Here is a 10,457-nt window from a genome sequence, read left to right as displayed (position 1 = left end):
GCTACATTTATTTTCTCCTCCTCAGTCAATTCATCAATAACACCAAGCCATTTATCATAGAGGTTGAATGAAAATATACTTCCCTGGGTATCTTGAAAAAAATCCTTATGTAGATTAAAAAAGATATATACAAACAAACATAGATATAAAATAGAAAATATATATTGGAAGTTTTACAGAGAAAACACTGAGTTGAAACTTCACTTTGGTCCCTACTTCCTTCATAGATACCCAAACTGTGACCCACACGGAGCTCAGCTCTGACTATCCATTTACTTGCACGTGCAAAAGCAGGAGAGTGGATTTTCTCCAACAAAAAAATGAAAGCATCAAAGCAGAGCCTAGGCTTCAGTGGAAAGGAAGACAAAGCTCCCTTCCATCATATCGCACTTACTCTTTTGTGTACTTTTTTGCAAACTATTACAAAAGCTACTCTCATAATTGCTTCATTCTTCCTTTCCTTAACTGTATAAAAGTAGACGGTCTAATGGCAAACTCATGTTGGTCCTGAGGATATATTCATTTCTAGTGTAGGCCAGTTCTCCAGATAGTTTGATATGATACTATTCAGGCCAAGGTTGCAGAGTCTGATTCTCCACAAAGATTAGTCAACTTTAGGAAGGGAAAACTTTAGAAATGTCTAAGAACTCTATGCACACGTGGTCACCATCTTCCTAGTCTGTGCTTATAACACAGAAATAGAAAAGACCTAAGTCTTGCTAGAAAAGTCAATTCCATGTGTGCACCTTAAAGAGGGCTACACTTATCATGTTATCTGTGTACCTAATGTATCATCATTCTTTCCCCTGTCGCTTGATATATACATTGTGGTGTGTTTTACTGTAGCCCAGTGTAGTAGTGGTTAGGGAGTATTGCTATTATTGTATAGTTGAACAGTAATGGGGTAGAAGGAAAGACCAAATGTGACAAGGAAGGACCAAATATGACCTTGATTCTAAGAGTGTCATCATTACTGCATTACCATAGTTTTGTTTAGAGGTGTTAGCATGTACCAAGGTAGATGGATTAAATTCTTTGTTCTAGTTCTCACTTCTTTCTCTATTACCATTTTAGCAATACAATGCGATATCTGTGATTTAGGGTGTATAATTTCAAAATTAATCTATTTCTTAGTCGATCTATTGAATTTTCAGAATTCCAAACTACTTTTGTCCATTGCACCTACTTCAAAAGTTAGATTTATCAAAAGAGGCATGTAGCAAGAGCTGGTTGCCATGTTGTTATCACTTTGGATGGTGGGCTAGACATCACAAATATTAACAAAAGGATGCTTAGGATGTGGTAAAAAGAGACACAAATGGCAAAATATTTCCTCCATGACTTATAAAGTAAAAGGCACTAAGAAACAGGAGACAATGATGCTTAAGAATGATTTGGTCACCTCACTGAGCCTTTTTGGATTCCTCATAAAGTAAACATTTGCTTACTATTGTGAACTTCTATGTCTATTCTCAAATGTATCATATGATTTTTCTTTTGGAAACTGCCTTCATTAGGGTGGTGAGGACGTCATCAAAAGCAGGTGTTTGCTTTGGTAAACATCATGTATGTGCCAGTGGATATTTTGAAATTTATTATTATTACTAGTAGTCATATTAGCATTAGTATTCTGCATGGAGTCTTCAGGTGGGCGGTGTGTGGTAAAAACAAAGTATTTCTAATGTTTGGGGCTTTTAACTCCTACAGTATCTTCCTTAAATTTTGATTTGATGAAGTTTTTTCCAGTGTGTCAAGTTCTTAATCAGTTATGCCTATGATGGTTCTTGGAAAATCATGATTGAAAGACACCAATCACCACTTGAGCTACTCATGTGTGGATAAAGCTAGAACTTTCCCCACCTTTAAAACCGATGCTACCACAAGGACAGATTCGCTGTCCAAGTTCACTCTGTCCCCAATATTTAGTTTCTCCTTTAGGATTCTGCATGATTTTCTACTTCCTGATTTTCTGAAGATGTCTTTCATGAGTGGTCCTTTCTGATTGATAAATGAAAGCATATTCTGTAGGAAAAGAAGAATAGTATATGGCATTTCATATCCCAATCCCAGAGCAAAAGCTTGCTTCCTTTATGAAAGACCTAGGGAATGTGACAATATGTGGTTTTACAGCTGGGGAGACTAAAGTCAATTTAGAATCTTTAGTCAATGTCTCTCTATAGTTTCTACCCAAAAATCCACCTTACAGTCATACACTGAAACATTGTAATCACTTATTTTAATTTGATTTTTTTCATTGCATTTACCCTTTTAAATCAAACTCCATGTTTCAAGGCCTTTGTGGAATCCTTGCCTGTCTCCTACTTTACCAGTCTTTTCTCCTTATTCCCTTCCATAGATGCTCTTCCCCCAAGTATGGAAATTTTTTTGCCGTACTCATTTCCCATTTGTTGATTCCTCTTTAAGTGATTGCATGCTGCATTCGTACTACCTCTTTTTTTTTTTTTTTTTTTTTAGCACCTGCCTTCAGCTCAGGTCTGGGAGGATGGGAAGCCCCATATCAGGCTCCCTGCTCAGCAGGGAATCTGCTTCTCCCTCTCCCTCTGCTCCGCCCCCCCCCCAGTCTCTCAAATAAATAAAATCATAAAAAAAAAATAGTATGCACAAAGTGAACAGAAATATAAGATGTGTGGAACAGAGTACAGAAGATAGGGAGCGGTTCCCACGTAAAATATTATTGCTGGCCGTTCCAGAGCCCACTTTAACATGTATTTCATCCAGGGACACTCGGGCAACTAGCCTTGTGGAACGATAGGGTACGATACCCCTTATTTGCAACGTCAAACTTTTCCAGCATAGTATAACCCCTTCTGGCTTCCCAAACGCGCAAACTTGGGATTCCACCAGGGGTAGTGTGGTCCACGTTTCCCGGTGAACGGAAACGTGACTTGCTTGCAACACTAGGGAAGGAAGCCAAGAAGGGGTTTCATTTCCTCTATTAAAATCAAGCTCAAATGCTCTCTTCTTATTCTCCAATTACATTCCCTTCATGAGTCTTTCACTGTCCTTTGATCTATCTTCATGTCCTCTTCCTGCAGTGTAGAAAGATAATAAGGGCTGAAGTCAGAAAGACCAAGGGATCGGAAATCTATTATCCTTCTATTCTATTGTGTGACCTGGGGCACATGTTAACTGTACTGAAACATTTCTAATTCATTTGTAAATTGTGGAGGATGATAGTTCTACCTACCCCCAAAAATTGCCGTGATACAAGTACCGGGGTAGTAGCTAGCATGTAACTAACGTGGTATATGTCTTCACACCTAGCATACATTCCCAAATCTAGTGTAGTGCTTGCAGAGGTACTGGGTACTTAGTAAATTTGCACAGTAACAATTCAGTAGACCGATTTGAGATAACACAGGCCAAACTAGTGGCTGTCATTTAACATATTCTGTTAGGATTAATGGATTCATATTTGCTGCAGGGTGAGTCTTTATGCTTAGGTAAGATGTTTTCTGTTTTTAGATTAAGTAGACTCAGTTTAAGGAGACTGGAGTCTACTGTAAGTTCAGAAAACAGTGGGAAAATGTGAAGATGATTCATGCACACAGAGTCCATTTTGACTGATCTGAACAGGCCTACATGGGTCTCTATGGAAACAAGTGGAATGGACAAAAAGTTGTGCTGCTGTATTGGCCTCATGACTCTGCAGTGGCTAAATCAAATGACACTACCAAGGCTTCTCAGCCACAGCCAGGGGCTGTCTAATAATTTCCACATTTGGGGGTAGGTTTGTATGAAAACACTTGGCCTCTCCAAGTTCCTTCTCCTCAGGAAGGCAATAAAAGACCAAACTGAGACCTACCAGAATTGGGAAGGGCAAGTTGTCATTATCACAGATATCTGTGAGGGAAACTCCAAAGAGCTGTCCTGGTTTTGCAGATGGTGCAGTTGTGCACTGGTTGTTCTGACAAGTGCCAGCGCACCACCAAAATGCTGAGTTCTGAAAGCACTGCTTTTCATGGTCTTGTGGCCTGTATCTAAGGAAGAAGGTTGATTAGTGTATTTTAATTCACTTAGCCTTATTTTCACCATGGCCAATATACAGCATGTTCATGTAGTGTAAATGTCCCCAGGATGATTAATTAATGGGGTCACTTCAAAAGGGTCAAGTAATGTCAAATAAATATGGAAAAAAATGGATCATTTGACTTTCAAAGGGAAAGTATGAATTTTCCAAACCTATTTGACAGGGGAACCTTTTCTGGAAATGGGAAAACAATGCATGGATCATATATTCTATATGCACTGATAGCAATCTCTGTCTATACACTGGCATATGTAAGAAATGTACAATTCTGTAGTTCTATTTTTTTAAATTTTTTTTAAATTTATGATAGTCACAGAGAGAGAGAGAGAGGCAGAGACACAGGCAGAGGGAGAAGCAGGCTCCATGCACCGGGAGCCCGATGTGGGATTCGATCCCGGGTCTCCAGGATCGCGCCCTGGGCCAAAGACAGGCGCCAAACCGCTGCGCCACCCAGGGATCCCAATTCTGTAGTTCTAAATAGCTCACTTGATGTCTAGTTTGATTCTCTGTTCCAAGACTGCCAGAGATTTAGGATTTCTTAATTGCCCTCATGAGTGTGTCTATGTTCTAGAGTCTTTTGGTGCTGTAGAGGCTGTAAAATGGTGAAGTGGCACTTATCTGGTTGCTCTGTGTCATTGATGTATACTAATAGCCACTGAGGTGTCCAAACTGCTATCTGACAATGGGAAATTGGTCTGTACGCCTGTTGCTGAGGCACGTCTTTCAATCGCAGTGGCTCTCTATTTCTTCCATACTATTCTGGTACTGATCGAAAGACATTTACTAACTGATCTGTTCCATGTTGAGGTATAAGCAACTCTGCATGGACATAGAAGGCCCCTTCTTTCTTAGACATGTCAGCTCATTATTCTGTGAGGAATTTCTGCTTCCTTTTGGTTTCCATCCAGGAAATGGTGCAGATATCTCATGTACCTACCCAGTGGTTTGGGGCTTTTCCCATGGGATTGCCACCGAAATCTTTGACTCTATGCCATGAATCTTTTTTGTTTCCTAGAAAGCTAAATCTTGAAGGCTCATAAGCAACAAGATTTATTCATTCATTCATTCATTCATGAAAAACACAGAGAGGGGCAGAGACATAGGCAGAGGGAGAAGCAGGCTCCAGGCAAAGAGCCTGATGTGGGACTCGATCCAGGAACTCGGGGATCATGCCCTGAGCCAAGGCAGACGTTCAACAGCTGAGCCACCCAGGTGTCCCTTAAAAATATTTTAAAACTTTTCCAAATTCACATGGTAAATAATCTAGAATAGGACTGAAATTCAGGGCTGTGCGATTAAAAAAATCAATGTTCATAACTAAGATTCTATGTTCTTATTTTAGTCCCAGTGCCTTCTTTTTGACAACTCTGGTCCATAAATTATGTTAACAGTTAATGCACTTAATTCTTATTACACCTATAGGTTATTTTTCTCTGAAACACATGGATACCATACATTTCTTCTGCTTGAAAAAACTAGAATTTTCCCATTTGCCTTCCAGATAAAACCTTGTATTTGTTAGTGTGGTATTCAGAAAGTAAAAGTAAATTAGGGAGATCAGAGTGAAGAAACAGGGGACTCAAGATGAGTTAAAGTTCAGAGTGATTAATGTACTTAATTGTATTTACTTATTTATGTTTTTTTAATTATCTATCGAAGAAAATATCCATTGGATTTCTGATATTTTTCCTAAGATACATTTAAAACTACCATCATGGGGTGCCTGGGTGATTCAGTCAGTTAAGTGGCAAACTCTCAATTGCGACTTGGAACCAAAGTACCACTACCCCCAGCCCATTTTTTGAGGTGGCACGTTGAAACTGACCTCTAAACTTTCCTATTTGCAATATGTAAAGAGTAGTTCATTCTGTCATGTCATGGCAAAATCCTTTTTTTTTTTTTAAAGAATGACGAAGTTTTTTTTTTTTATTTTTTTTTTATTTATTTATGATAGTCACACACACACACACAGAGAGGCAGAGACATAGGCAGAGGGAGAAGCAGGCTCCATGCACCGGGAGCCCGACGTGGGATTCGATCCGGGGTCTCCAGGATCATGCCCTGGGCCAAAGGCAGGTGCCAAACTGCTGCGCCACCCAGGGATCCTGGCAAAATCCTTTTTTAAAAAAAAGATTTTATATATTTATTCATAAGACACACATAGAGAGAGAGGCAGAGACAGAGGCCAAGGGAGAAGCAGGCTCCTCACAGGGAGCCTGATGCAGGACTTGATCCCAGGGCCCTGGGATCATGCCTTGAGCCAAAGGCAGATGCTCAAACACCGAGCCACCCAGGCACCCATCAGCATGGCAACATCTTAGCCATTTTTCAATATGTTATACATTTGTGCACACCACTGTGGATCTTTGCCACAAAATCTTTTTACCTCAAGGTAGTGTCCCCTAAAGGTAAGAGGTGATCACAGCTGCAGAAAAATTTAGAGGACTCTAAAGAATAGAGAAGTCAAAAAAGGACTGTCCCTGTTCCCACTGGGACTCCTAGGAGGTAGTTGAGTGTGTCTAAGCAGAGAGGGTTGGGATGATCCCAGAGTCTTCTGTGCCATGGAAGCAGTGTGGAAGAGGTCCAGGAGTAGGGATGAAGAGGACAATAAATGAAGGACTGCTGAGGGAGACCATGGGGGAATTTCTGATGTCTTAGTAGATGCTAATGAGTTATGATGCCATTGCCCAAAAACTATGAAACCAAGCCTGTACCAATTTTTTTTAATGTATGCCTGATATTTGGATTGAAAACATTGTGAGTGCTACCTAAGTCATGGGATCAAATATTTTTTCCCTCAGCCTTCTCTATTAAGAAATTATCTCTGTCCTCTATATGTCTACTCCATGTTTAAATCATTCCCGTGACACCTTTGTGGGGGAGATTATAGTAGAGTAACTAATGCTACATGTCCTGTTTTCTTTATGAGATTGTAATTTGGGCAGCCCAGGTGGCTTAGCGGTTTAGCGCCGCCTTCGGCCCAGGGCCTGATCCTGGAGACCCAGGATCGAGTCCCATGTCGGGCTCCCTGCGTGGAGCCTGCTTCTCCCTCTGCCTGTGTCTCTGCCTCTCTCTCTGTGTGTGTCTCACATGAATAAATAAATAAAATCTTAAAAAAAAGAGATTGTAATTTTGCTGGATTAAGTCGTATTTATCTTGTTATATCCCATCCCTTGTAGGGTCAAACACAGGGTCTTATACTTCTCACATAGTAGGTACTTCGTATATAATATGTAATATGTTATGAAATGAACTGAATTGTAAAGAAAATACCATTGAGTTTGTATTCCAGAAAAGACCCTTTCATATACTGCATTGTAGGACAAAGTAGCATCACACAGTTCTTTATCACATACATTAATGAGTTCTTACATAAATAAGCGAAGGGACAAAAATATTAGCAAAATGCTGTCAGTTACATAATAAGAGTTTTGCAGAGAATTTACTCTGAGTTCTCTAAAGCAGATAATTCAGTCCTGTGGCTCCAAATAGGCATTTATTATGTCTCCAGAATGCCCCTTTCTTTATTCCATCATTATAGAAGCTCTAATCATAGGGCACAATTTTAGAGAATATGAAAGTTAAAATGAAAATTCAGATTTCCACTTATGGAAAATTGCATGTGGAAAAACCCCAGCTGTGATTCCTAAATAAACATCAAGAAAATGAACAGAAAAAACCTTAGTGTGAAACATTTCCCTTGAAGAATTTTCTTCTTACTCTGGTACTGGCTTGATTACAGGAGGCTGTTGGAGTAATAGTTATATTTCCTTTGTGATTTTTTATTTTATGCCATTCTTGTAAAAACTGAATTTGTCTGACTTATTAATTTCTGTTTTGAGACATGAAAAATCACTGATCTCTAAATTTTCTTTGTATTGATTACCAACATCTCCATGAATCTGTATGAGACTGCCCCGGAAGACGACTTACCTCATTGTGAGAAGATGAGATATTGACTATTTCATGCATATAGCAAAATGTTAGAATAGTGTCTTGTAATTAAAAGTAACTGTATCTATAAGGATATGATTATGAAATAAACATTGGAAAATCTGGTTGAGAAAAAAGAAACTACTCACCCTATTAAAACTAATTTTTAAGGGTGCCTGGCTGGTTCAGTCAGTGGAGCATGTGACTTTTGACCTTGGGGTTGTTTATAAGTTTGAGTCCCACGTTGGGTCTAGAGATTACCTAAAAAAAGTTTTTATATGTCTCAAATTCTGAAACACTCATGATGAACATGACACCCAAAGTGCATTTTTACAATAAATGTGTTACTTTGAGAAGAAATATCTTTGTGTCTAACTAAAGAATATGACAGACCTGAACTTTTATATTCTAGAACTAAAAGTCTTACTGTTTGACATTTTTATGTTCATTTATACATTTTATATAAATATAGACATTTCTAGAAATATAAATATTTTCACATTTCCCCCTATACATATGCTTACATATTTATATTTCATTTCTAAGGTATTTATATTTTTTGACCTACCTCATACTTTAGAGATAGTGATGGTTAACTCATTAAACACCCAAACCAAGTAAATGGGACAACAGCACAATTGTTAGACTCTATAGTGGTGCAGGCCATTTATGTGACCTTAACATGGATCTCTTAACATGGATCCCACAGCATCATGGTAAACAAGACAAATACTTTGGATAGAACAAATGCCTTTGTGATGTTCTTACAAATTTATATTCCCATTAATGGTGATATACCAAGAATAGAGTATATTTTTAATTTCTTTTAGGAACACAGCTATGTTTTCCTTCTCACAGCAAATGGTAAGATATCATCACTATTGGGAATTGAAGTCCACAAAAGAGAAAAAATAGTTCTTCAATGACCAAATGTGATTTTCAGAAGTCATGTTTAGTGAGTAACATGATTAATCTTGCATTTAAAAAGGAGTCAGAAATGATAAAAGGAAGAACATCTTCCTTCTTTTGAACTACATTTCACTCCACAAATACTAATACACAAAGAGTAGAGAGTCATGTGAAAAACCTATAAAGGATAATTCAATACAGGAACTTGCATAGAATTATTTTCCATGAACTAATCAGAACCTGCATTAATGTAAATGAAATCTATTTTAGCTTCCAGGAATGCCATTGATTCTTTAAGGGACCTAAAAGAATAAAGAATGAATGTATAAGAATAGTAATATGATGGTAATGTGTAATAATTATACATCTACCTAATTGCAGAATATAGTGCAAAGTGTAATCAGTACTGTTGTTGTGCCCAAGATAGGGAATCCGAGAAACCACCGAGGAGCTGACAACGATGCAAGCACACGAGGGTTTATTAGCAAGCTCGAGCTTGGGTCCAAGTATACCCGACACAGCGGAACAAGGACTTGGACCCCGAAGTGGGTTACAGCTGGGTTTTTATGGGCTGGTCTAGGGGATTTTCAGAAGGGATGGAGGAATTTCTCAAGTTCTGTTTACATTCTGATATGGGGCTTTCAAGGGCATTGAGCTCTGTTCTTATTCTAATAGGGGCTTCCTGCCCTTGGCTTGGGGTCTGTTCTTGTTCTAATATGGGACTTTCTACCATGGGCGTGGGCTCTGTTGTCTTTCTGATATGGGATTACCTGCCGAGGACACTGAGGACATTCTGCAGTTTTCCCATAAAGTTCAGCTCTTATTCACAGGGGCCTAAAATGGCTGTACTTGTGCTAACGCTAAACTTGAGGTGGAAAGGCTTTGATTTTTCTTGGCCTCCACACTGTGAAGAGCAATTTAGTAATCATTAATAATTCTCAGGTGTTTCCCTCATAGTCCAGTGATACAAAGCAATTGTTGTACATTTTCTGCCGATATCAGCCATCACTTTAAAATTGGTTTTGTTTATCTTTACTGAGTACAAAAATTGGCTGTTTTTTAATTTCGAATAAATTTTAAATATGAAAATATTTTGATACTATATTACATATGTTGTACTTAAATTACATGCTGTAGCCTTCCACAACTCACCCTGATACTTTTGGTTTTCTTACATGCAAACTGAAACGTCCTTTGAAAAAAATCCTCATTAGCTGATAGGTCTCCTTTTGTTGACATATCCTAGAGATATGATAATTCCAGAAAGAGGATAAGGAGACAAGAATTTTAATCACTAAATCACAAAATCTTTTGTAAAATTGAATAACCTCCAGATGCTATCCTTTTTAGCCTTGTAAACTAATGGAAACATATTTCAAACTGTAGATTTTTCTTCCCTTTAATGAGGTCACTTGTACCTTTTAGTGGTCTACAAATAGCAAGCTAAATAAAAGAATGTCTTCTTTTTTTATACTCTGATAGCACTAAAAATGAACAAAAGCATCTCTGCTAAGCTTGTCTACTGTTATCTCCAGCCTCGTAGGCATATTTCATTTAAATTATT

The sequence above is a fragment of the Vulpes vulpes genome, chromosome 4, assembly GCF_048418805.1.
Source record: "Vulpes vulpes isolate BD-2025 chromosome 4, VulVul3, whole genome shotgun sequence".
Lineage (NCBI taxonomy): Eukaryota > Metazoa > Chordata > Mammalia > Carnivora > Canidae > Vulpes > Vulpes vulpes.
Note: the sequence above shows the minus strand (reverse complement) of the source record.